Source organism: Nesoenas mayeri, assembly GCF_963082525.1.
Source record: "Nesoenas mayeri genome assembly, chromosome: 17".
Classification (NCBI taxonomy): domain Eukaryota; kingdom Metazoa; phylum Chordata; class Aves; order Columbiformes; family Columbidae; genus Nesoenas; species Nesoenas mayeri.
The window spans coordinates 3,849,458-3,874,996 of NC_137565.1; the positions used below are offsets into that span (position 1 = coordinate 3,849,458).

General features: G+C 47.1%; 1 protein-coding gene across 4 annotated transcripts in view; it reads left to right on the forward strand.

Moving 5' to 3' along the window:
• Positions 1 to 2,005: 2,005 nt before the first annotated feature.
• Positions 2,006 to 25,539, forward strand: part of PITPNM2 (phosphatidylinositol transfer protein membrane associated 2) — a 121,349-nt gene continuing 97,815 nt past the window's right edge. For 2 of the 4 annotated variants that reach the window (XM_080355020.1, XM_080355024.1), the window contains exons 1-2: positions 2,006 to 2,349; positions 15,977 to 16,076. The gene's annotated coding sequence lies outside the window, so the exon portion shown is untranslated. Of the gene's footprint in view, positions 2,354 to 7,443; positions 7,568 to 15,976; positions 16,077 to 25,539 lie in introns of those variants that run through there. The other 2 variants (XM_080355021.1, XM_080355022.1) reach the window with 2 other exon arrangements.

The window sequence follows — 25,539 nt, forward strand, 5'->3', positions numbered from 1 at the left end:
CCCATGATGTGATTACAGGGCCAGAGTAGCTGTCATAAAGGAAGCTTGTGAAGGTCTGATTCTAAATTTAGAGTGCTGTGTTTTGAGATGTTTGATGAAGAACCATCCTACCCATGCACAGCCTTTCCAAAAAGTGGTATTTTATGCATCATCTTCTCCCCGCAGGTTCTTTTAATGTAAGATCAGAGTTGGGGAGAAGTCAGGGATGTGAATTACTCATTTTCCCCTTTACAGTGTAGAAATTGGCTCTGAATGCTTGGAGATAACTTGCCCAAATGCACTTCCAGGCTCCACAAACAGATGTACAATTTTAACGGTGCTTCCTCTTGTTACTTGTAATTTTTACTTAGAAGGAGCTGAGGCAGGAAAAAAGAATCTTGAGTTCCCCACACAGCTCTGCTGCTTAGCTGGGGAATTTTCCCACCTTTTGAGTTATTAACAAGCGGCATTTAAAAGTGTCTTTCAGAAGTAACATCAGCAGGATTTGCCAAGGAATCCAGGAAAAGGCCGTGAGCTCACTAATGGGCTTGTTTGCTTTCATCAGCACCACAGCACAAACAAACAATTGTCCTGACAGGCACTAGAAATAAGTAGGTAAATCAGTGCAGCTCTTTCACTGCCTTTCCTTATAACCTCCCTTCATCTCCACTCCATTCTTTCCAGTGCTATTCATATTCATGTACTCTTTTTTTTTTTTCATTACATCCAGAAAACTGAATTGTGAGTCAGAATTTATTTTTTAATCAAAAGTCCTCCTCCATCTGTTGGAGCTCTTTAGGCTATTTCTGTTCTATTATAACACTGAAGCGGGGGGGGTGGGAAGTGTTGCTCTTGGTAAACTTCTAGGACAACCTTTTAAAGTTACCGGCGGTCTTGGGTGACCTGTTCTGCTGCGTGCGGTGCCCTCGGCCTGGTCTCCAGAGGGGCAGAGGATCTGCAGTTCCAGATTAAATCAGAGGGAGGCCTGAACGCTCAGCGCTTCTCAAAATCAGACCTGAAGCATCAAAAAGTGGGGCACACCAAGCGCGTGTCTGCTGTGGCAAATGGGACTGCACCTGCTTAAATCCCCTTTAAAATTCTTGCCTTTAATGTGAGCAAATTGTGGTGTTCCATATTTGGGGACAAAAAGGGACTTCCAGAGAAGCAGAAGCTTATGCTTCCTCTGGGGAGGACTTGATTCACCTTCCTCTGGTGTTCTTCCTCCCAACACTGCTCTGCATCGGCATTTATCGCCTTCACAGATCTACGATGGTTTTACTCAGAGCCCCAGGCTTTGTTCTGTCTCAGTCTGCCATTGCGAGACACTCCCATGCAGGTTTTCTCGAAGATAATAAACATTACAACTCTTTCAACTCTGAGATTTAACCTTGAGAAAACCAGTTTTCTGTCTGTCCACGTCTCTAAAAAGCAATGGAATCATCCAGGGTTCAACAAGGGCCTGTTTGCTGGTAGCATTTGGCATTTGCTGAGTAGAACTGAAGTGGCAAAGTGATGCCTCCTTAAGAAAGAAAAAAATGCAGCAAATTGACAAATGTTTTAAACAGCAAATTTTGTTGCCGATTTTTTATGAATAAATTGATTCCTAAACCTTTAGGGATTTTTTTTTTCACAGTCCTCGGAGGGTGTAAATTTACAGGAGTGACCAACACCTGCAAAAAGTCGGTGAGAGCGGAGCCTGCGCTGCGGTTTCACCCATCGCCGCGGCAGTTCGGCTCCGTAACCGTTACTCTATCCTTCCGGCGGGCAGGCGTTGCCGGCACCGGCAGGAGAGGGACCCCAGGAGGACGGTAAGCGCTCCCCGGCGGTCCCGGAGCCCCGCACGGCCCGGGGGCCGCGCACCCACCCGCGGCGGGACCCTCTGCGGGACCCGCGGCTTCCCCGGCCGGGCGGAGCGGGCGGTCCCGGGCCCCCGGCGCTTTACGCCGCGGCCGCTAGGCGGCGCCCCCGCCTCGCCCGCCCGCCGCCGTGCGGGAGCGCCGGCCCCGGCGCGGGGAAGGAAGTGGCGGCTCCCGCGGCGGTGGGCACGGCCCGGGCGGGGGGTAGAGCCGTCCGGCCGCCGCGGCGGGACAGCGGCAGCGCCGGGACGCTTCGCTCTCCCCGCTCCCTCCGCCCCCGCAGCGCGGGGCTGCGCCCGCCCGCCCGCCTCCCCCCGCCTCCGCCGTCCCCGCGCCGCGGCAGAGCCGGCGGGTGAGGAGCTGCCTGCGCCCGGCCCACCCTCGCCGGGGATTATGCCAGCGGAGCGCGGGCATGTCGGCAGGCAGCGACTCGTAGGCAGCGGCAGCTGCCGAGCCGCGGCGGCATCAGCAGCAACGGCAGCGGGAGCCGCGGCCGCCGCGCCGGGAGCAGCCGGTGCGTGGTAACGGGAGCGGGGGCGGCGGGGCGGGCGGGCCCCGGCACCTGGCGGGGGCCTGGGGGGTCGGCCCGGCCGTGCCTCGATGGGGGCGGGAGCGGCCGCGGGCCCGGGGGGAGGGCGCGGGGGAACGGTTGGGGCCCGCGGGGCGGCTGTAGCTTCCCCCGAGGGGCCGGGGCGGCTCGGCGGGCGGTGGAGGACGAACGGCCCCTGCGGGCCGCGCCGCCGGCGGGTGCTCGGCCGGTACCTCCGGGCGCTCCCGCGGCCTGAGTGGGGTCGCGCTGTCTCGTCCTCGCCGGCGGCCAGCGGGATGCGTGGGCCATAAAAGTTTCCCGAATAGAGGAGAAAATGACGGGGAGGGACCGGTCCGCTGCGCCGCGGGGTCTGCGGGCGCTGCAGCCATCGCGGCCGCTGCCCGGCTCAGCATCGCGGACGGAACAGCGAAGGTTCGTGGCTTCGCTCTAACGTACCCGCTGCTGTGTGAATGAGCTGCGGTTGTTACACCCCTCGGCCCCTGGTTATACCGTTGTGTGCCGGTTGCTGTGGGCAGCAAACACCTTCCTCCTGCCCTCGGCCGTGGTCTGGGTGTCGGTGTCTGACAAACGGGGACGGCACCGGGTTTCATAACGGCAGCGGGAGCGTTTGGGGCCGGGGGTGGCCAGAGGTGCCGCGGCGGTGCCTCATGGCGGGGACCCTGCCCGTGGCCTCTGCGTCCTCCTTCCTTGGTTACCACGTCTCTTGGGCTTCGGTCTCAACGATTTGGCGCTGGCAGGGGCGCCGGGTGGGGATGTGTGGTGTGGCGGGATGGCGGTGGTGCCCCTGGCTGTGAGGAGGGGATGGAGGCTCTGCCTGGTGATGGTAGGAGAACATGGGTGAGACCTGCAGCGGCCTCGCAGGAGAAACGCTTTTGACTAATTATAGCTGAGGAAGAACCTTGTGGGCTTTCGAGGCCTGAGATCCCCGCTGTGGTCTGCGAACTGACTGGAAATGGGCCACACTCCCGCAGCGGTGCCTCCCCTCCGGAGGAGGAGATTTTTCCCTTTAGAAAGAGCAGGATGTGTGTTCCGTAGCCGGGCCTGGTGCTCCCTTCTCTCGTCCTCCCCGTCATTCGATGGAAGGGGCCCTGCCTGGTGCCCCCCAGCAGCCCTGGGCTCCAGCATGGGCAGCTTGAGCTTTTTGTACGTGTGCAGGAGGGTTAAACCGCTTCCTTCGCCTCCTCCCCAGCCCCTCAGCCCACCGGAGCGGCAGAAGCCCTGAGGTGCCTCACCAGCAGAGCCAGGAGCCCCTCAGAACTGTGCCTTGTTCAGTCCACCCCGCAGCTCAGTCCTCTCACATTTCATGTTAAAATGCCGCAACTGAGGCAAAGTTTATTTAACTTGTGTATTTAAACAAAAACCCAAAAGTTTCTTCCTGTGTTACTACCCGCTCTGAAGTGAGAGCTTCCATCTTCTCTGCGCTCTGTGTGTCTGGAAGCCACTAAGTGGGTAATACGATGCCAAAAAGAGTCTTTGGTCTTTGAAGACATAATCTGCATGTGCTCAGCTCTGTGCATGACAGAGGTTCAACACCACAGTGGTGGTAGATCAGTCTTTGCGGGCATCAGGACTTAAGTAGGAGGTGGTTTGATTGCATGTCAAAGTATCTATGGCCTGCAGGCCTCCTCGTCCTATTGCACGCTAATTCCCTCTCTGTGCCCATATCTTCTTCCCCACTCTATATTTTTATCGCGTGGTTTATTTTTGTCGCGGCCGTGTCGTGCTCCCAGGTAACATAAGCAGACCGACCGCGTTACAGAGTTTAGCGCTGGCTTCCGAGTGAATTTTGTTTTGCTGCTGTTGAACAGGAGGCTGCTGTTTGTGGGGCAGCTTTTCCCTGGCCTTTGGCAGACCTGGGTTGATAGATCACCATGGGGCTGGTTGTTCTGACAGGTAACCAGCTCGTCGTCTTGGCCCCGGGCTGCTCGGTGATTGAAACGCCTCCTTGGGATACACAGAGTAAAGCGTGGCCGAGCACGAGAGCGCGGCTGCCGGCTTGTCCTGGCTCGCTGTGTCTCACAGGAATGCTGCTTCGCGGTCCTTGTTCTGATCGTCTCGGAGAGGGAAAGAGAAAGGCTGGAAATGCTTGTGCTTCTTGTGCTCCTTGCTTTTGATAGAGCAGACTTCTGCTGGGCCGCTAGGTTTCATTAATCGTATTTAAGTTTCTGTCACTAACTTTTAATTAAAAGCCTGGTTGATACCGCTTTAATGAATGTACGGATGTTAGCCATCTTCATGCATAAAAATGCTTTTTAATTCCCTTACTATTCCCTTTATGGCCCTTAGATGCTTTTGTTGCCATTTAAACAGCATACAGTAGCAGCTGTTTGTCTTTTTAATATAACTTTTTCTTGCATCTGTGTTGAGGAAACAGCAATGGTTTGAGTAAACAATTCCCTGGTATCCTTTAACAATATATTTTTAAGTAACTTGTCAGAAAGGGTCATAAGTAATGTCTAAATAGTGAACTCCAAGCTCTTGCTGACTTTAGCTTAAAGTAACTGCTGAAATTATGGTTGTTCCTCGTGTTACGTGAGGTGGGAAGTGAGAACCTCTCAACATATGACTTTTGATCCTGAGAAGCTTCACGAGGATCTTTCCCACAAATGATAACTTCTTATTAAAACACCCTTTCTATTTTGGGTTTGCTTCTGATGGTGGATTTCAATACATTTGTTGCTTGTTGTGCATCTAACAGCCCGAGCATTTATTGTGATTTACCATCTGGCGTGTGGGAGCTTTATCTAACTTCTCATTTTTTTGTTGACAGCAACCATTTTAGAAAGACCTTGCCCTGATTTTTTTTTAATAGAAATTATCAAAACTTAAAACTGACAGCGATGCTAAGGGGTTTTGAATTGAAATAAATAATCTGGTTTTAGTCACAATTTGTTAGTGCTTCTGCAAGTCGGCCGGATAGAGAAGCAGCGCATCCTTCAAGCGGGCTAATTTAAAGGAGGTTTGTCCAATTAGTCCCAAGCAGCATTAATCTCCCCTCTGCGTTCACACCGAGATCTTGTTATTCAGTTGCCGTCTTGGCAGCCGGACTGGGAGGCCTCAGAAAATGGCAAGTGAAAGCTGACGCTCCCCAGTGCCGTTTGACTCATGCCACTCATGCATATTCACCGTGATGTCCTGTTCCAGGACCAGCACCATCCGTTGAGAGTTTCTTTCTTCACATGTTGCTTTTCTCATTCGAGATACAAACCTCATTTCGAGGAGAGGGGAGGAACACGCGTCAATTTCTGTCTTCTCTTTATTTTTATTTACTTAGAAGGAAAAAGCAACATCTAAACCCCATGGTTTTCTTAATAGCCAATTCCTCTCAATAGTGAAGCTGCCTTCCAATTTAATTTTAAAGCTGGCTGACATAGGGTATGATGCAATTAATACTTATCTCCTCAAATTAGTAAGATATGTCTAAATTTAATTTTGAGCCTGAAAGCATCTTATAAGCAAAAATGTTCTGTAGTATTCAGTGTGAATGGGAATGGAGTAATTAATGTGGGGGGAGGGAATAAATAAAACACTTTATTTTTAACTTTGGTTCCTGAGCGTTGGAGAAAATCCAAATGCCACAGCATTGCGCTGGGGCAGAGGAGTCGAGTGCGAACTGAGCCATGAACTGAAATCGCGGCGTCCGTGCCAAGAGTCCTATGGAATTTCAAATGAAAAAAGGCAATGAATGATATTTAGATGTTCTTAATGTAAGAAGAACAAAACAATTTAGCGTGGAGCTAACTCAGATCCCGTCACTTCAGGGAGTTTTAATCAGCACGATGCCAAGTCCGTACACGGTGCTCCTGAAGTCGAAATTGTGCGTTTTCCATAGGCAAAGGGTTTCCCAGGTGTGACTGTTTTGATGGTGTTTTTTTTTAATTTAAAGAAAAATATCCCTAGAAGCTGACAGGAAAATAAGCGGAGATGGATATTGAGTGTATGTGGGTGCAGGGAGCAGCAGGAAATCCAACAAGCACGGGGCTAAAACCTGCCCTGGAGAGACCCCAGCAGGTAACTGCTGCCTTTGCCATGAAAGACCAGCCAGGCGGAGAAATTTAGTGCCTTTTACTGAGAGGGAGAAAAACATCTGTGTGTGGGCTTCCATGTACAAGGAACAGTAACAAGGATCTGGGTGTTGTGGGTTTGGTGGTCGGCATAGCCGGGGTGATGGACTTTTTCCTTATGGAGCTGGTGCTTGAGAGCCGCGACACCAGAAATCTGCGTTCTTGTGGACTTGGGCGAGGGCTCCACGCAGCTTTTACAGTCCTGACTTAGTTGTGTTTGAACAGCTGAGGTTGGCGAGTGCTGTGACGTTGTAAGCAGGAACCTTAAAACTGTCCTCCGCAGGAAAGCGGTTGAGCTTAGGTAAGCTGGAGAGCCCCCCCGATGTGACAAGGAAAAGGGATTTGCTGCTCATCCTTTTCTGGTCCTTTAAACAGCTCAGTCTCCAGTTTGAGACTGGATACTGGGATTTCTGCTCAGAACCTTCCACTGGTTTCTTTAGTCTCGTCCTGGGCGGGGGGCGTAGAGGTCTGGATAATCCAGTAATAAAACAAGAGACAGTTTGCCCCTTGCTGGGAAGGCACTTCTGATGGTTGCAGCGTAACTAGGAGCACTTGGGAGAGATAAAGATCATAGTGAACGAACAGCTGGAAGTTTCATAATTCGCCATCGCAGCAGCGATTCCTGTAATGGACGGGGAAGTTCACTCCGATTTGTTTGGATTGCTGGCACTTACATAACGATCGCTGAGCTTCGGGACACTAATTCGAGAATATTAGCTGACTTAACCCACAGAGCAATGACCTGAGAAGGCGTTTCTCTTTAATGGCACAATAACTAATTGGGAGGGTGTAATCACGTCAGCACCTTGAGCGCTTTGGCATATCTCGGTGCTTTAGGGGTGAGGCCGTGTTATCTCCAGCTCCAAAGAAGTTGGATGTTTGCACGACTGTTGACTCTGGATGTGTAGTGGGGCCTTAATTCCATTATGTGCTTTAAAAGGTTATGGAAGGATTTCAGGTTTTTATAGTACAGCCGCGGGTCGGATTCTGCCGGCTCGTGGGTGGTCAATCGTTGGGACTCGCTGGGTCGCTCTGGGGCTTATTTTGGATTATTTGGGTTGGAGTCAGAGTCACCGCTCCATAGGGAACGCTGGAGGGCCATGGGCGCTTTGTAAGAGGTAAAAAACTAATGGGCACTGGATGTTTGGAATGAGCAGCAAAACAAGTTTGTGTATGTATTTCTATATGGGCATGTGTTGTAATTGTGTTTTATGTACATCAGAAGACAATTCAACGGGAATAGCTTCACTTGTGATTGTAATTTGTTTCAAGATCAATACCATAACTTAAAACACTTCTGCAGTGTTTCTACTTTCTCTGTGGGTGGCTTACCTATTTTAACGCTCCTTTTTTATTTTAAAGAGGGAAATAGACGTTTTGTATTTATATCGGATGAAATCGAAATCTAAATATTTACATCTTTTCGGTGGATCTGAGGTTGAGCACCACTTGTAGGCGTTGCCAAGCTGTTGAGTTGTTTCCTTCCCTTGAGTAGGTTGATTTCTTCAGGGTGCTGGAGAGATGGAGCCTCATATTTCTGTCTGTTTTCTAGCCAGTCTCTACAGCTGGAAACATTTCCCTCTGTGGGCTTGGTGACCTGGCGTTACATTCGGAGGGTGTTGTAGCCTAAACACGCCGCAAGCTCAACATGTGTTATCTCCAGCGGAACGCGGAGTTAACTGCAAGCTGTGAAACCGGAGGGGGAGTTCAGGATACAAGTATGTAAATAACTCAGAGATATTTTGTGAAAGAGAACAGAAGGGGAAGGAAGGCCGCTCGCTTGCTTTTTCTCTGCCATCCTTGTCTTTTTGGTAGCATTCTCTAGGCCACCAAATCAAGGTGACGGGGAAGGAGAGGAGCAGATAGCTCGTCTGCTTTCCCTCTCTCCCTTGTTTTTAAGCATCGTTTATCCAGGCTCTTGGGACCCGTTATTTGTTTAACCTGCATCTGGATTGTAAAATAGCGTTCCAAGTTTTAACTTCAACAGATGGTAAACGTCTTCCAGCAAATATCCTCAGAAATGTGTTTAGCATGGACACCATGTGTCCTTTTGTCTGTTTTGGGACTACGCAATAATTTTTAATGTTGTCTTTTGCTTACATTTAATGCCTATAAATAGGCTTTACGAGAAGGCACGTTTATCTAACACACCACCTCTGTGAGAGGAAAGAGCATATTTGGGCAAACCTACTTGAAGGATTAACCTTTTTTTGTGTAGCTTCTGTGTGTTGCTCTGGCTCCTCAGTTTTAATTTATCATTTTGTTTAGAAAAGCAAGAGACCATTTGACTTGCTGAGGGTTCACATTTGGATATCTCCGCTTGACACTCTGCTCAGAGCAATCGTGTTGGAAATGCAGCATCACTGGGGTGGATCATGAAACTCTTCAGTTATATGGTCTTATAAATGGATTTCTAAGAGCAAGAATTATTTATGCAAAGCTCCCTACATTTCATAGGTGCTTTTCCTTCTGTGTGTGACCTTCAGTGGAGCTTGTTAGGGCCAGAGCTCCTGCATCACATCTGCAAAACCATCTGGGCTCTCTGGCTGGAGAGGATGTAAACCTCTTCAGACCAGCCTTTGTCCGTCTGTCCTTCTCCTTCATAGGTTGTTCCAGCAGAAAAAGGAGCTTGACATAGAGGGGAGATTTCATTGTCTAATGGAGCATCTGTAGAATCCAAGGCAGATATATGTTAGAGCAATTTCCCCCTGTCCCCCTTATGTTGTCTGTCATTTTGCTGACAGAACTTGTGTTTTTTGGCTTGTTATCAAAGTAGGACTGGAAAAGTAGATAAGAATGTGTTTATCTTAAGCATCACTACCAAAACCCATCAGCTAAGCTGTGTTGAGAGACTATTTGTGTTGCTGGTTTAAAGGCAGGGTATAATTTGACTTCTAGACCTGCCGTTCTTCCTAAATCAAGTTAATGGCACCATTAGCTATGAGAGTCAGATTCTGATGATAAACAGGTTTGAAGCCACCAAAAACCCCTTGAAATAAATTTGACTGCTGTTTGAGAACCACCTTCTAAATATCCCTATTGAGTATTCTGCAGAGGTCTCTGCAGCGAACTTGTAGATCTTGTAGATGTCAGTCTTTCCTGCATACGTTATTGAACTTGCTGTTCAAATTTCTAGCAGACTATATGCAGATCAGCTTTTCAAAGCTTTTTAATAATCTATTTTTATGTGGAAACCTGGGGTCAGCTAGACAGGATTTAACTAAAACCGCTTGTGCCGTGCCGGGGAGCGCAACACATTGGTGCTTGGAGCACATGGCAGAGAGGCGCTTCGTGCTTTGCTGTGGGTGTTCTTGAGGTTAAATCCCTGTGTCTCACCCTAGTTTCTCACTTTATGTAGCACGGGTGGGTCTCTCTAGACCTGGTGAGAGCTGCAGGTGACACTGCAGGTGACAACAGTGGTCCCTGGGTGGGTAGCTGGAGCGGTTACCCACAGCAGCATCCGCACAGCCCAGGGGCTCCGTGTCGCCGCTATCTGAACATTTTCCATCTGGAATGGAAAAAGCAGCCCTTGCAGGGTTTCTTTATCTCGAGGCTGGCAGCGAGTGCACTGAGTGACATATTTCCATTTGACTCATCTGTTGTCAAAATGGTGACACCCTTGAGTCACATTAAAAATGAGACCTTGTAGCTGAATTGGCACATCACTCTGGTGAGCGCGGGGCGGGTGTTTGTCAGGTTGTTTCAGTTTTGTCCTTCTTTCCCTCCCTGAGATGGGGTGAAATTGATTAACGCCATCACTAATCTTGTGTTTTAAAAATAACAGGAGAGCCTGATAGAGGTGGAACGTTGGATGTTCGCTGTAAAGATGCTCAACCTGCTTTACAACTATATAAAGCCCTAAAAAGAAAAGAAAATTAAAAAAATGAGTGCCCAGTAGCCAGATGGTTGGAAAAGAACACCCCGCGATCAATGAGGCAATATGTAAATATTTTCTATCATTACCACAGCACTGCTGTGTTGACATTGAAATTCAAAGTGCTATTCCATGGGACTCCTCATTGATCAGCAGCTGAGCTGGGATGGAACGGAGGACGAAAGCACAATACTGAGCGGTATCAGGAATTGTGGGTTTCTTTGACAAGGACGGGCTTCCATCAACATCTACAAAGGGATTTCAGACCTTCTGAGATACTGTGTTTCTTCCTTAGCTGTCAAGCACCGATTAAACGGTGTATTATTTCTTGGAGCTGCTTTATTTAAGGTGAAATACTGTATAGCTGACTAATTTTTCTGTGCTAATTGCCACATTTGTATGGAAGTGGCAAGGTGGAAGCTGATAGAGAGTTTTCTGAGATATAACTAGCTAGAAATGGCCAGAAAGTGATGTAAATCAAATGCTTGAATCAAAATAAAACTTTGGAGGGAGAAAAGAAGGTTCTCCTGAAAGGCTGTGGAGACCTTGTCCGGCTGATTCACTTGGAAATATTCACAGGGTGATAACATACGTTTTAATGCATAAATCATGAAGTGCCTTTAGCATACACAGGTGCTGAACTTGCCAAGAGGCTTTTGCTTCTTTCTTTTCTTTTTCCCTCCAATTTAGTGCAAAAACATTTATCCTCAGTTATACTTCTCTCAGAGGGGAGTTTGAAACTTTGCACTAAACAGATGCTTATAAAAGCTCCATTTTAAGATGTGGATCTGTAACCACCCACCTCAAACAGCATCACGCTGCTGTGGAGCCGGTGCTGCTGTTGCAGCTCCTGGGGTCCCACTGTGGAGGCAGCTGGGGGGTCCCGGGGGACATGGGGAGCAGGTTGTCACCATCTGGGTGACGGCAAATGTGAACTCTGCTCATGTAGACCGATGTGAGGCTCGTAAAAATCTTATACAGATGCCTATAGTGTGTAAGGGTTTTTTAAATCTATTTTTCCTGCAGCTTAGTTGGAGCAACGCATTGCAACGTTTCACAGCCCAGGCTCCCGTTTCATATAAGGGGATAACGACTTCTGAGAAAGCAGGGAGAGGGCTTTGCAGATGAAAAGCTCGTTATAGCTACAGCAAGGTCCAGAGCCCGGGCAGCTTTCTGGAAGCATTTTGCTGTTTGTTTTCTCTCCCTTCCCCTCGGCTCTGGCTGCTCATGGTGAGGTTGGGACCTTGTGCTCCATACGGACTCAAACCTCAGAGCGCTTTGGAGAGTCCAGATGCTACAAGGGTCAGACGGTGGAAATGGTTTTGGTGTTTTTCTGAGCTGTTCGTATTTTCTCCTTAGCTGCTGCATTTATCTTGCTTGTTGCTTGATTTCCTGGCCCATGCTTGAGCCTGTTCCTCTGACTGCAGAGTTCTTCAAGGTTTTGAATTTATTCCTTTCTGGTTTGTTGCTTTTTAGTTGCTCACTTATTGTTGTAGGATGACTAACCGATATGAGGACAGAAAACACCTTCTCTGAGGGAAAAGGACCCTTGTGACCGACTGTGGTCTGATACTGATGCTTTGAGACGATGGGCACGCTGTGTTTGACCACAGCTGACACTTGTGAGCGCTCGGTATTTATTAGCGCAGGCTGTGCAGAAGCAGTAGGCTGAGCTAAAGCAGCTGTGGCGTTTGCTAGGAACCATTCTGCTAGTTCATTTATCCCTGCGAGACAGTGCTGTTGGTCTCTCTGACTTTGCAGAAGCAGCGTGCAAGTCTCGCTTTCTGCTGCCTTTGCCCTTGCTCGATGTGATTCCGCTTTGAGGCCGATGTGTTCGGTCTGTGGTCATCACCAAGTGGGTTTGCTCAGGTGGCAGCAAGGTAGGAACTCTGCCCATCCCACCAATATCAACGGTTTTAGTGAGAGGAAGGACTGAAAAGCGGAGTGCAACACATCGGTTAAGCAGAGAAGCCCTTCAGACATGAACAGAAAGCATCTTGCATTCGTTACCCACCATGGAAAGGTAACTGCCAGCTCTGTTAGGGTAACATGGCGTTTTCAACGTTTCTGCGAATAAATGAGCCACGTGGCTCCTCTTCCTCCTTGCAGAATGTATTTGCATGTGAATCTGTGGGCTGTTCTCATGTCCTGGTGTGATGAACTGTTCCAAAAGCTGCTCCCAAGCCCAGCGTGGTTCTGCTCACCCAAAAGCCTCCCGAGGAAGGGAGCAAGTTTGGGGCGTTCGTCTTTGCAAATCACCCACAATTAAAAATGTTGTTCTAGCATTTTGGGAGCTCTTGTGTTAACACGACGCTTCTCCACGTTTTTGTTTGGTTTCTTTTTCCTGGTGGTTTGCTCTGGACAAATCTTGCCCCTGTTTAATAACGCTGAAGTCTCCTGCACTTCAGTAATATGTTTTTAAAACAGGAGCTGTTTTAACCATGTGTTTGATTTCCACTTATCACAAAATGCTTCTGAAAAGCAGACAGGGTTAATATTATCATTCTAAAAGAGGCTTAAAACTGACTGTTCTTAAGTTTAAATTTTGCATTGGTGATCTGTTCTCACGCCTAAAAATAAGTAAATGAAGAACAGCATCAGTGAGGGCCCTGCGAACCGCAGTAAGTTTAAAAAGTGATGGCTCGGGTACACAGTCAAGGTGAATTATGTATGATTATTCCAGAAAACAAGGTTTAGAAATATGTCATAACATCCTAGGCTACATTAATTATGTGTTACTCTCAGTGTTTACTGGAGAGAAAATGCTGCTGTTTACAGTTTCCCGAAGGCAACACTTTCAGCTTCTGCTGTTCCAAAATGTCTTTCCTTTTAATCACTTTTGATTTCAATGCTGTTTGCAAGCGTGGAGGGAACTCTGTTGTTCTGTTTGGAATAACCGTTCCAGACCTGCAGTCTCTGAAAATCAGGAGTTTTGTCATCCTTCCCCAATCTACAACAAAGGAAAAAACACCCAACCCTGAAACAAAAGAGAATGAATCTGACTGGAGGTGTATTAGGTTGGAAAACTATGTGGATATAATGAATCCTTTTTGAAAAGAAAGTTAATATGAGGATTCATTTGCTTGCAGATCAATGTGGGTGAATGGCTAAAGGGACTAATGAGACTCCTCTTTACCTGGAAGAGCGTTTAAAAGTTCAAATGCAAAGCAAGATTAAAATTTTATATTTAAATAGTTTATATTCAAATATTTTATATTCAAATATTTTATATTTAAAGTTTTATATGCAAATATATTTCCATCCTACAGATTTGAATAGGTGATTTAGGGAGAAATCCTTTGGGCTTTAAATTGTGTATAACAGTAGGAAAAGAGACATTTTAAATTTCTCTTTATTAAAAACAAAATTTGTAAAGGATTCCTTAAGAATTTAGTGGGTTAATTCTGCCCCAAAGCGCACACACAAATTCTTGACGCAGGTTTATATATGGAAAATATTTTCTTCAGTTGATTTCAATATATAATTTTAAAAGTGGTAATGATTTTCACTGTTAATTTTGTTGTAAGCCTGCAGAGTCCAGTTAATTTATAACCCGGCCTTGGCTGTATTCATACTGGGAATAAGAGCAATAGTCAATTAAAGGAAAGAAAACCAAGAGTCAGCTTTGTAGCCCGTTGCAATCGCATTTGGGTGACCTGAAGGACATTTAGCGCTGCTGTGGGACAGTGTATCCGTGTTACCAACGCGGGATCGCGGGGCTGGAGCAGCTCGGCTGCTCAGCTTCGGCGCTTTGGACTCTGAACGTGCCCGGCACAGCGAAGCAGACGCTGCGATTCCATCGTGTGGACGCGAGGACACAGACGTGTGGGGATCCCTCCTCTTTAAACCCCAGCTCACATTCCTAAGCCTTGGGTCTACAGGCTAGACCTGCGGTTTCCAGCCCAGGTTGATGCACATCTCACAGTTGCATTGCAGAAGTTTTTGAGGTGGTTTAAGCAACTTGATGCCCAACTCTTTCAACTCTGTGGGTTTTTTTAAGCCCGGGCTGGGGCAGCAGAAGTGGCATTTGGGCTCCGTGCGACTGGCTCAGCTGTGAATCAGCAAATGACGTTAATAAGCGTTTGTGGACTAAATATATTTTTAAGCTGTCTGGCTGCTTGCTCCTGGTGAGATCTCGGAGATTAATGGCCCTGAAATATTACTGGCGTTTGCTCTTCCTCCAGGATGAATCTGACCTGTGCTAGCACTATTATTTATTTAAATTGCTGTACAAGAAAGCGCAAGAGTAAAGAGCCGTTACTTTTTTGATTGTTAGTAAGACTTAAATCAGTGTGTTAAATGAAGCAGGGAATCGCAGCTAAAGGTGTCAGTGGTTTTTCCAAGCATTTCATGTTCTTTGGTGCAGGGAGCAGAGTGTATTGGTGTTTTATTTCCGTTCTTTGGGTAACCCTCGGGTTGTGAGTGCTGATCTTAAGGCTCGGATCAGGTCCCAGTTGCGGAGATGCCTTTTAGTGTGGATGTGGACCCAGATCTGGTGCAGAACGCGGCTCCTGCTGCTGGGAAGGACAACTGAGCGAGGAGTATTTCTGCTGCCGGGGAGCTCAGCGAGTTAAAGGAGTTAAAGGCATCTTTAACTTGAGTGGGTGATTTTCAGGAGCTGTCTGATCTCTGCTTTGTGCTACCCGGAGCTGTTGCTCTGCCCTGGCTATGGTTTGGGGGACAGCAGGGGCAGACAAGCCAAGGATAAGCCAAGAAATGAATAGGGAATACACTTGGGGAGATGTAAGAAGAGAGGGGAGGGATGGCTGGGAGGAGGGAGCACATGTGTGTGCACTGATGTGCGAACCAGATGCTTTAAAAGCAGCATGAAAACCAGTTTCCAGTGGTTGGAGGTAATGATGAGACTCTGCCTGGAGGAATGTTTTAGAAAGGCAACGGGCTGCTTGGCATAAGGAAGTGAACCACACAAGCTGCTCTGCAGGTAACGGTTGCAAGTTCCTTCTCGCCCTCCAGCTCTCCTGACAAAAATCAGCCTGGGGGAACACAGGCGGCGGCCGCCTGCACAATGAGATGGAAATGGGCTGCCCGGGGTTGATGTTCCCCCCACCGGATCCGTCCTCCTGGGTGCTGCTGGTTCCCCACCGCCCCTGCCATCCCACACCTGCCTCCTGCTCACCCCCAGCTCTGGAAGCACTTGGGTTTATAAAACTGCTTCCACTCTCAAATGCAGGATCCTGCCCAGGCTCTGGGAGAATGTGGCGATTCTGGAGTGTGCTGGTGTGATATTTTTCTTCTTTTTTTTAATCATTCACCACCCTATTTAAAAGAGTTAGAGGAGTTATGTCTTGTACAGAGAGAGCACGTGTGAGTGGTCAGTGCAACACGCGTGTGTTTTTATATTTTTTATTTCTTTTTAAATTTCCATGATTTAGAGATGACGATGACTCATGCCTTGGAACGCACTTTAAATCCCCAAGGTGCTCATTGCCGCCTACCATCACGTATTGAATTTCTGACATACCGGAGGGATGTCTGCAGAGAAACTCTGATGTGCAGTTATAAAATGTTGTCGCTTTATGTTGTTTGCATAGGAGCCATTAGCATGGTATAACTGTGAAAATAATGCAGCTTTCTTCTCGCGGTTGATTTCCCATGGGCATGGCAGTTAAGCAACTGTTTTATCTTCCTCTAGGATGTTGACACATGTGGACCAACAGTGACATCCTTTTTCAGCAATGCCGTCTTCACTCCCTCCTGCATTCAGAAGCATCTAGAGAGATATTTTGCAGAAGGTACGTTCTAGCATTTCGGCTGGATGGCTGTTCTTTTTCTCCTATATTAGAAAGAAAATCATTTAGGTGTTAGTAGGGCGAATGGTAATGAGTCTGCTGGATACTGGCTTGGAGAGAGGGGATTAACCTCAGCTCGGGTTCCACTCCAATAGATGCTCGGGGGAAATGCGATAAAATGGAGTCTGGAAGAAGAACTGTATGAGTTGCTTTGAGAAGGGCTTGGCAGCCACAGGACGTGGTTGGCTTAAATTGCATAGACGTATATCGGTAATAAACCTCCGCTTAAAGAAAATTCATGCTCCCTGCCTTTTTCTGCTTAGTCAGCATCCTGGTTTATTGTAACTTTCAAATAAATACATTGAAAGAGAGAAGTGCTGCAGAGGATGTGCAATTAACATAATTTAAATCTTGTGTGTGCGTCTTTCCCCCAAAAAATCTTAACCTTGTTGCATTTTATCTGTGTTGAAACAAACAGTGTGCAGCCCCTGGTACAACCAGGAAATTATTGTTAATTTCTACCTTTTTTTGCACTCTGAAATTTGAATTTGCTTTACCTTGCCAGGGGAATGGACATGCAGAACTTCCCTAGGAAACAGTGTGGATGGGGAAGCAAGTATCCTGTTGTTATTTTTAACAAGTACATTTTTAGATAGTTTATGCTTTTTATGAATGTGTGTGCCTGCTGTTCCCTTACACTTTAACCTTCGAAGCGTTGCTTGTGGGTTTATCACCAAACCTCTTTTGTGTGAATTCTAGAGATGTGTATCATGGTGTTAAATCTTCCTATAAAATTAGTGGCTGAGCAGGAGTTTTGCAATAGATGGAGTATCCGCCTTCAGACTGAATGTGTAGTTTTGCATCTTATTTTCCTCCCGTACATTCCTCACCGCTCAGTTTGGGGTTTTTTCCCCTCTACCAGAAGGGGTGTGTTTGACTCTTAACCCCACCAAATGTTTCTCATTGAGGTGATAGTGTGGTATAACAAATTCCTATTTTTGCTGCCGGATGATGGAACTCAAAAAGTGCTGGGTTTTGCTTTAAGAGCGACAAATTGCTGGGAAGAGCAGAGAAGGGATAAATGAGTTTGAATCTGAGGCTGTTTGCTTACCAGGCTGCAACGTGTTTCCAGTTCCTCTGGATTTGTACCTCAGCAGTTACACCGAAACGGCAGCCACACTAGCTCTGTATTATTAATAACCTGCAATCTCTGTACCAGAAATCCTTGAAAACTGAGGGTGATTTGAATACCTTCGTTATCTCCTGTTGCAAACTGGCTCCCAGTGAATCCATCATCATTCCCCATGATGATTCCATTCCCGAAGCGTCTCTCTGCAGGATCAGCAGAGCCGAGGGCTGGTCTGGATGAGCTGCTCCCACCGCTGCGGCTCGTCCCGCTCCACAACACCCTGTTTCCTCGGGAGAGAACCCGGCTGCTTCTCCCGCAGGGTCTCTGGGAACAGGAGCTGCCGTCAGCAGCTTTAACAGAGGAGTTAGTGCCCGTGGAGGCACTAATTGCCATGTCAATTTGTGCTCCTGTGCTGAGGGAGAACATCGATGCCCCAAGAGCTTTGCCTCCCTTGCTTTTGATCATGCACTCCCCGCTTGCTGCCCCGTAGGCTGTTGTAGAGCAGAGCTTGTTTCTCTGAATTAGTGGTAACAGCAAAGAAGAAATGCCATCCTTAGCAGTGTTTAGGGTTTGCTCTGCCCTGAGGTTGTGGCTTTACTCATTTCACTTGCCCGAAGGACTTAACAGGGCTGATGGTCTTTGGTAAGAGAGGTGCCTGAGTGGTCATTAATTTCCTGGGCAGGTGAGGGGAAACTGCCTTCAGAATTGTATTTACTGCAAAATGAACCCGTGTGGTTTGCGTCACTAGAGAGCGAGGAACGTCCGTGGGTTGGCAGGTGAGGAACGCAGGGAGAAAAATGGATTTTAAACCTTGTCAGGGAATGCAGCGTTCATGAAAACCAAGAGCTGAATAGCAATGTCCGGGAAGATGCTGTAGGCACCGGGTAATTTTCCCCTCCGTTCTGCCAGCATCGCTGTGCAGCCCTTTGGTTTTTTCCACACCCAGAGGCTTTGAATCCAAACTGCTGGACAGAGGGAAAGTGATGGGAGAAGGTTCCTCTGTAAGTCATAACCCGGGAGTATTTTGCGTGGAATTATTTCAAAATGTAGGAGAGCATCCTCAGTCCCTGGTGCAAGCGGAAAGACGGAGCAGAATCGGAGGGGCACGTGTGCGTGCACAAGCTGTAAGTGGCTGTGGGACCTCAGTGAGGAGCTTGTGGGGGACGCAGAGTGATGGGTGGGTGGAGGATGCTGGTGCAGAACGGAGGTACCTGCTGCTCTCTCCCCGTCCAGGGGCACCGCGCCGCCTTTTTGTGTTTCCACCGCTCCTGCGGCTGCAGAACCCTGGATTGGATGGGGGTGGATGTTCTTCTCTGTAAGAAGAGGCAGAGACTGATGTTGGGCAGGAGGCTGGTGTATAGGAGAGGGGAAAGGAGAGGAGGTGAGGCAGGTGGAATTACGGGACGCCTCAGCCTGAGGAGGTGCGAGACGGGCTGGGGACAGGCCTGGTGCCCTGGGGAAGTGCTGTCCCCTCTGAACGGTTTGTGCACGTCACTGAAGGAACGTGTCGTGTCCTGTCTAAAGGAAGCACAGGTTTGGTTTGCAGGTTCCTCTGCTGCCTTGTTAGCACTCTCTGCCGTGTCTGTGTGCTTGTGCCACGCTGTGCTGGGATTTTTAGGTACATTTCCACCCCTGGCTGTGTGATGTGACAAGCTTTTCCTCTTCCAGAGCCCTGTGCCCTTTTATATGGAAACAAATTGAGGTTGAATCTTACTTTTTCTATACTCTGTACTTACCGGGGGAGTTAACTGCGTGACCTGTGACATACGAATTGTGCCGCTTGTAAGGAGTGAGTTTATGGAAACCAAGTGAATGCAGAGAAGTCTGCCCTCGTGCTGGATCCTTCATAGACCACACTGCAAAACGCTTTACAGAGAGTGAGATGGAGGTGATAACACTTCACAGAGCTGGGGGGTGGCTGCTTTTGTCCTGGCAAGGAGAGGAACCCTGTTTGGCAGCGTAAGGGAGCAGTAGAATTGTGGTGTGTTGAGGTTGTGGGTCAGTGTGGCACTTGGGACAGTGACAGGCAGGGAGCTGCTGATCTATAAGAACGGGGATCTCATAAGGATAGTTATGGCTAAACTGAGTTAGACCCAACAGTCTAGAACATAAATGTTTAGAGTGATACAAAAAGATCCCTTTTCAAGTCTCCTGTATAGTCTGGCACTATGAAATTTCTGGTGTAAGCATGAGTGAGTCTCTTGGTTGTTTTCCTTCTTTTACAATAGAAACATTAGATGGGAGGAACTGTTTGGACATAATATATTTAACCAAGAGGAAAGAGCTGTGACACTGGTGTGGTTGTAACCACAAACGAACTGACAGTTTCCTGCTGCAAGTAACTTTCTGTAGATCTAAACCTTGTTCATTTTTGTTTGTCTGTGCTGTTTAAATGTCTGAGGAAGATTCCACTGCTTCTAGGCTTCTTATTGCTGCCAGAGTCTTTGTTGCAGTAATTTGAGGGGGTGGTGGCATGAAGAGAGGTCATTACAGCACTAATACAAATTCAGGTGAAATCGAAAAGGTTTGTATATTTCACAGTCTTGTAAAAGTCAAGAAGTAACACCATTAAATGTGTGTCAGACTGGTTTTGCAGTTACACGTCCGTGTACAAAGCTGTGCTTATTTCTGGGGAGAAAGGATGTAATCACATGAACCTGCCTGCGTGGCTGAACCTCCTCATCCGATATTTCCATGGCATCATTACTTGTTTCTAACTCTCCTCCCCATCCTTCTCCCCTGTGATGTGTTAAATATCACGACTGCAAAAACAAGAGCACGTTTTTCCCTGCTGTTCCCATTCCAGCTGGAAAACTTGGACAGATCCTTCCCTTGTGGTTTGCGATACTGTAAATAAAGGCTCGGGAGGTCACACGTTTTCCATCTCAAGTTATTTTGATTCCAGTGCTGGAATTGGGGGAGGGAGATAAATAAGAAAATTAAAAAAAAAGGCAAAACCCCAAACTGTTCTGGCTTATTGTGGGAAAAAGAACTTGTAAATGGAAAGGGAAAACAAGTAGGGGGAAAAAGCCTTTACAAAGAAGACTTAGTCTTTGACTAAAGCTGAGACTTGGAGAGTTAAAGATTTCAAAGGAATCTTCTATTAAGCTTTGAAAGAAAAGTTATCTACGAAGTAAAGGCCCCGAACACCAAGCTCCTGTGGTCTGGTGCTGCTCCTGGATGCTTCTGAAACATTTGCTGTCTAGCTCTAAAGGCACATTAGCATGACTCTGTAAGCATATTGGTGAGTAATTTTACCTATGTTCATATAAATACGATTACTCATATGATTAAATATCAGTTAAGTGGGCTTGTAATTGCAGAGGTGAGGGATTTTGGTCGTAGGTCTTGTTGTGATGGAGCTCGTGGTTGGGCCCAGGGTAGCGCCCACTGGTCCGGGCGCCGTGGGTGGAAAACACAAATGCACGCTCATTGCTGATAAATTACACCGCTTTGCCTCCTGAAAATCAACACAGCCCCGCGACGCGTTGCAGCGGCTGTCGCTGCTGTTACTCGCAGCTGGTGTCCTACATCTGCAGGCTCGGTGTCCTCAGCTGCGTCCCCTTCCATGGCGGTGTCTGAGGCTTTGGATACTCACAGAGAACACTGCTCAGGTTTAAAATCTATATTTCACATTTTTGCTTTTGATATTTGTTTACTCCTGGTTTGGATTTTCTAAGGAACGAGCTCAGAACAAGGTCCATTGGGCTTTACTCTGGGGTGCTGACACACGGAGCGTGATTAATATTGGTTTACAAGGGAGAAACTAACAAACAGTTACTGGCAACCGTGTCGCTCGCTTTTGTTGAGTTTTGAAGAGTCCTTTTCTTGGTAAAGACTCTTTTGTTATATTTTTATCAACACAGGATGCAAAATGTGCATATAATTTGTCACTACAGAACTCTTATTGTACCTTGACACTACAGTTGTATTTATTTTTCCATAAACTGTTACATTTATAAACGTACAGCAGGAACCAAAGAGAAACATTCCGCATCTAGATGTTAATCTCCGCACAGGATAGTCTTTTGATTCAATAACTTTTCTTCCTTGATCTTATTTTGCCTTTTTTTTTTTTCTTTAATGGGCACATGACATATGGACATAAAAAATAATGGCCCAGTTTCACCCCTGCTGTAGCTCATTGACGTCACTGAAGCTACAGCAGGGATGGCTTGGCCCAGATTCTTTAAAATAAGACCTGATGAGCAGCCCCTCACGGAAAAGCTCTGTGGAGAAGGTTGTCTTGAGCGCAGCATAGAGCACATCTGCAGAATTCACTGTGACGTTCCATAAAACGCCCTCCCTGTGACATGGGGCTGAGACCCTTCCTGGAAGGGACAGCAAGGGATGTCCTTGCAGACCTGACCGAACCTTGATAGCGCCATGGAAAAGGAGCACTTAATGGAGAGGTGGCCACTTAAAGCAGAGGTGGATCCAGGTGGAGACATGATGCGCTTGGAAGTTGTCAGAGATGTTTCCTCAGCCCGAGGACTGGGCTGGATGTGGTGGAAACTGTGGTAGAAATGAGCTGTGGAAAAGTCTTGGGCCTCGAGCAGCTTTTTAGGAAGATGGTTTGTATCTGTTTTGTCTTCTTGTACTTTGTCCTCATTGCTGCCCAGAGATAGTGTTCTTTGCAAGGGCGGAGTGTTGTCCCACCAGGATGTGGACACAGAAGGGGCACTCCCGGGTTCAGCATCTCAAGGTGGGTTTAAGGTGCAGCTGCTTTTCCAGACCATACCACCCTCTTTATAACTTGGCATAGAAATTACAGGGAATACGGGTGAAAGAAGGCAGCACAAATCATGTTGAAAATAGTAGATTTAACCTTGAGCGAAACACTCAGTCTGAATTAAGGTGAAATGTACTTTCAGATCTGAACAAACTGAAAATGGACAAGTGTGAAAGGTTCTCAAGGGCTGGTGACTACTTTCCATTTACTAAAAACGTGGTAGCGATTCATGGATGGCAGTTCTGAAAATCTTTACACTAACTTACAAAGCGAGTGTTTTGCTCGCGGTTATTTATAACTGCAGGAAGAAACACCCTTTAGAAAACAGCCAAACCCCCCAGCCTGGATCTGTACTGAGTGAATGCTCGATCACTTTATAGCCAATTGCATATAGCATCTTTAATTCAACTGAATGTTTGGTTCTTGGTGGTAATAACTGTATCTGGCCCAGACAGGTTCTGGCACAGCAAGTCCAAGAAATCAGACAGTTGTTTTTCTGATGCCAGACTCTTCTGGTCCACTGACTATGACTGCAGGAACACAGAGTTCCCAAGAAGGAAAATGCTTACTGTGATTTTGGTGACAGCTGAAGCTGACTTGGGGGAGGGAAGGATGAAGCAAACAGCGCTCTTGTCTGCTTCTGAGACCGTGTTCATTTGAAGGGAATTTAAGTCAAAGTTTTTTGCAGTTGAAAGCCAGAATAGTGTCAAAGTGACATTGACTAGTATAAATAGTGAAGGGAGAATTAGATCTTTAAAATATATTCAGTCTTGATTAGTCATCCAAAACTCTGCTGGTAAGACAGGGAAAGAAATCTGGGCTTAACCTGATAAATGTCCTTCTAACGGTGGAAAAGTCAGAAAACTGGAGAATTTAATTCATGATGCCCAGAGAGACCACGCGGTGGCTGAAGGCAACTGAGGAAGAGTATTTAATGCGAGTGGGAATAGAGGGGGAAGAGGTAACTGAAAACTCTGCAGCCTTATGGGCTTTTAGGAGCAAAAGATATTTGATGTCATGCAGGTCAGGGTGATGTTAGCTGCTTTTCCATAGAATACTCCCTTATTTGATGAAACTATCCTTCTTGGAGATTGTCTTTCCTTGTATTGTCTTCCTCCATCCCTTTTGAGCTCCCCTATGTCGTTGTGGGTGGAACTATTTGGGGTCTAATCCTATTTCCAGTGAGACCAAAAGCAAAACTTTATAGATTTGAAGAGAAACCGCCCAAGGACTTCAGGTGGAACCTCCACCATCTCTCTGACCGGTCTGATGAGCAGCTTGGGTTGAATATTTATGCCAGATCCAATAAATGCTTGATTATTGGAGAGAAGGGTTGAAGGGGAGATTCTACTTGAGTAAGCGAATGTACGAAGATCCTCAGGTTGTTTATCTCTTTGACGGAGCCATAGCAGTTAATTTTCCAGAGGCAGGCTACCTTGAGCTGGGTCTTAGTGAGAGGACAGGAATGATTAATTTCTGGGGTATATAGTGTAGAGATCCTTGTCTTAATAATCAAAAGTGTTTCTTTTGGATGAAAATGATGTTCAGGAAGGCGTAAAATTGTCAATGGGCAGCAGCTGGCCGGCGTGTCTGCCCTCACACCAAGCACGTACATCCCCGTGGGTCGAGCGCAGCGTCCTCGCACAGCGCTGGGAAATTCTGCACTGCAGCCAAGTTTTGCTTTATGTCCTTTGAGACGTCAGCGCGTGGATGTGCACATCGCACGGATGTCCCCAGGGCGCGCGTGGGTCATCGGTGAGATAACCTCGGCACTAACAGTGTTGTGTCACGACCGCTTCTGATCGCATCGCGGCTTCGCAGCTTCCAGTGGAAACTGGCCATAAGGTACCGGTTCTCACTGAGCCCGTACATTCTGCAGCACCAGTTTGCGTTCATCTCTGTGCTCGTGCTTGCTGGCTCTGAGCAGAGAGGAAGATGCACCAGCAGATGTATTGACAGATTCTCTTGTGTATCCATTTTGTTTACGGAGGATGATGAGTTGAAATCAATATGCAGATCAGGAGCGCTCTGAGTATCTAAAGAGAATCCTCTGACTGTGCTGGTTCTGCATCATCCCAGCAGTTACGTTTATGTAAAAAAATAAAAGAGGGGGAAGCAAATACCGTATTCAGATTAGAAAGGAATTTGGGGAGGGAGCTCTAGAGAGAAAGGGCTGAAAAGAGAACTCTCAGTTTATTTGGTTGGCAATTTTAGTCTGTCCTGAATGATTTAAGTGTTAATCTCTCAAGCAGAGCATCAGCTCATCACCTACGAAGTACTTCGGTTCTATTGGGTTCTCTGAAGTCCTATAGAGGCCCATACTGTTCAGCTATGTTCTTAAGAGCTTATGGTGAACCACAAAGAATGAGGAAAGGGGAACTTTCTGACAGTGCTATTTGTGTTTAGAAAATAACTGTCTAAGAAAATAACCTCGAAATTAATTTGAGCTACTCCAATGATTCTGGTTTGTCTACTAATTCTTCTGTATGTAGCCAGAACACAAATCTACCAATAAAAAAAAATGTTTTTTAAATTATTATTTTGAGGTTTATGTTGGTGAGTTATGTTTCTAGGTAACTGAAGGTTATTTCTGGGAAGCGCTGCCAGTGTGCTTGTTAACATGTGACTAGACCCAGGTCGAGTCCCTTTTGGAAATGTGGCGGTTCCTGTGTATCCTTGGTGAGGGGCAGTGACTGTGCGAGTCCTCCCAGTTCGCTGCCCACGCTGGGCCTGGAAATAACTCTGTCAAGAGGAGAAATGTCACAGCAGGAATGACTCGCTGGATGTGCCCAATGCCGTTTATCTAAACGAGCTGTGATCTCGGATTTAACATGCTGTTTCGTAGCTAAGATAAGAGGCATATGAATTAAGATTACTATTGGAAAAAAATAGAGGGGTGCTGATATAAATACTTCTGTGAGGCGTTTAGTGGAGCATTAGCAAGTCTTTTTATATTCATGAACAGCAGTGGTCAAAGTGGTATCCTGTAAAAGATGCTTTCCACATGATAAGAACCCCAGTCATTAAAAAAGCATGAATCGGATTAAGAGTTGCAGGGTTTTTTTTAATTGGCCGTTGAGTGTTCAGATGTCGGTGGAAGCTTTAATCAGCAGCTCTGCCGGCCAGAAACTACCGTGTGAAATGGAAGCGGCAGAGATGCTCCTGTCTGAATGCTTTAGGGGCTCCCCAGGAGGTCACTGCCCCGCAGGTACTGGCTTTTCAAGGCTTTAGGAGCACACTTGTCCCTTTGTGGTCACATCAGCAGCAGCCAAGGGTGTCCCTGCGGTTTGCAGAGCTGAGGAGATGCTCGCTGGAGGTGGGTGCCAAAGAGCTGCCCGCGCCTGAGCCTCCTGCATGAGAAAATGCAGCACCTCTGGCACATATAACAAAGTCTGGTATCAATGATTGGCCGCTGACTATTGACCACATGGTCTCTTAGGCAGTTGTTTGATGCCATTCTTTCAGGTGTCACCTGTTGTAATTGATTTTGCTGTTTGTGTCAGAGGCAGCGATGAGCAGTTCTGTCCCTCCCTGTGTTCTGAGGACGCGGATGCTCCATTGCACTGGTACTGGGGTCTCACTGTGAGGAGCCACAAGCAGCAGCA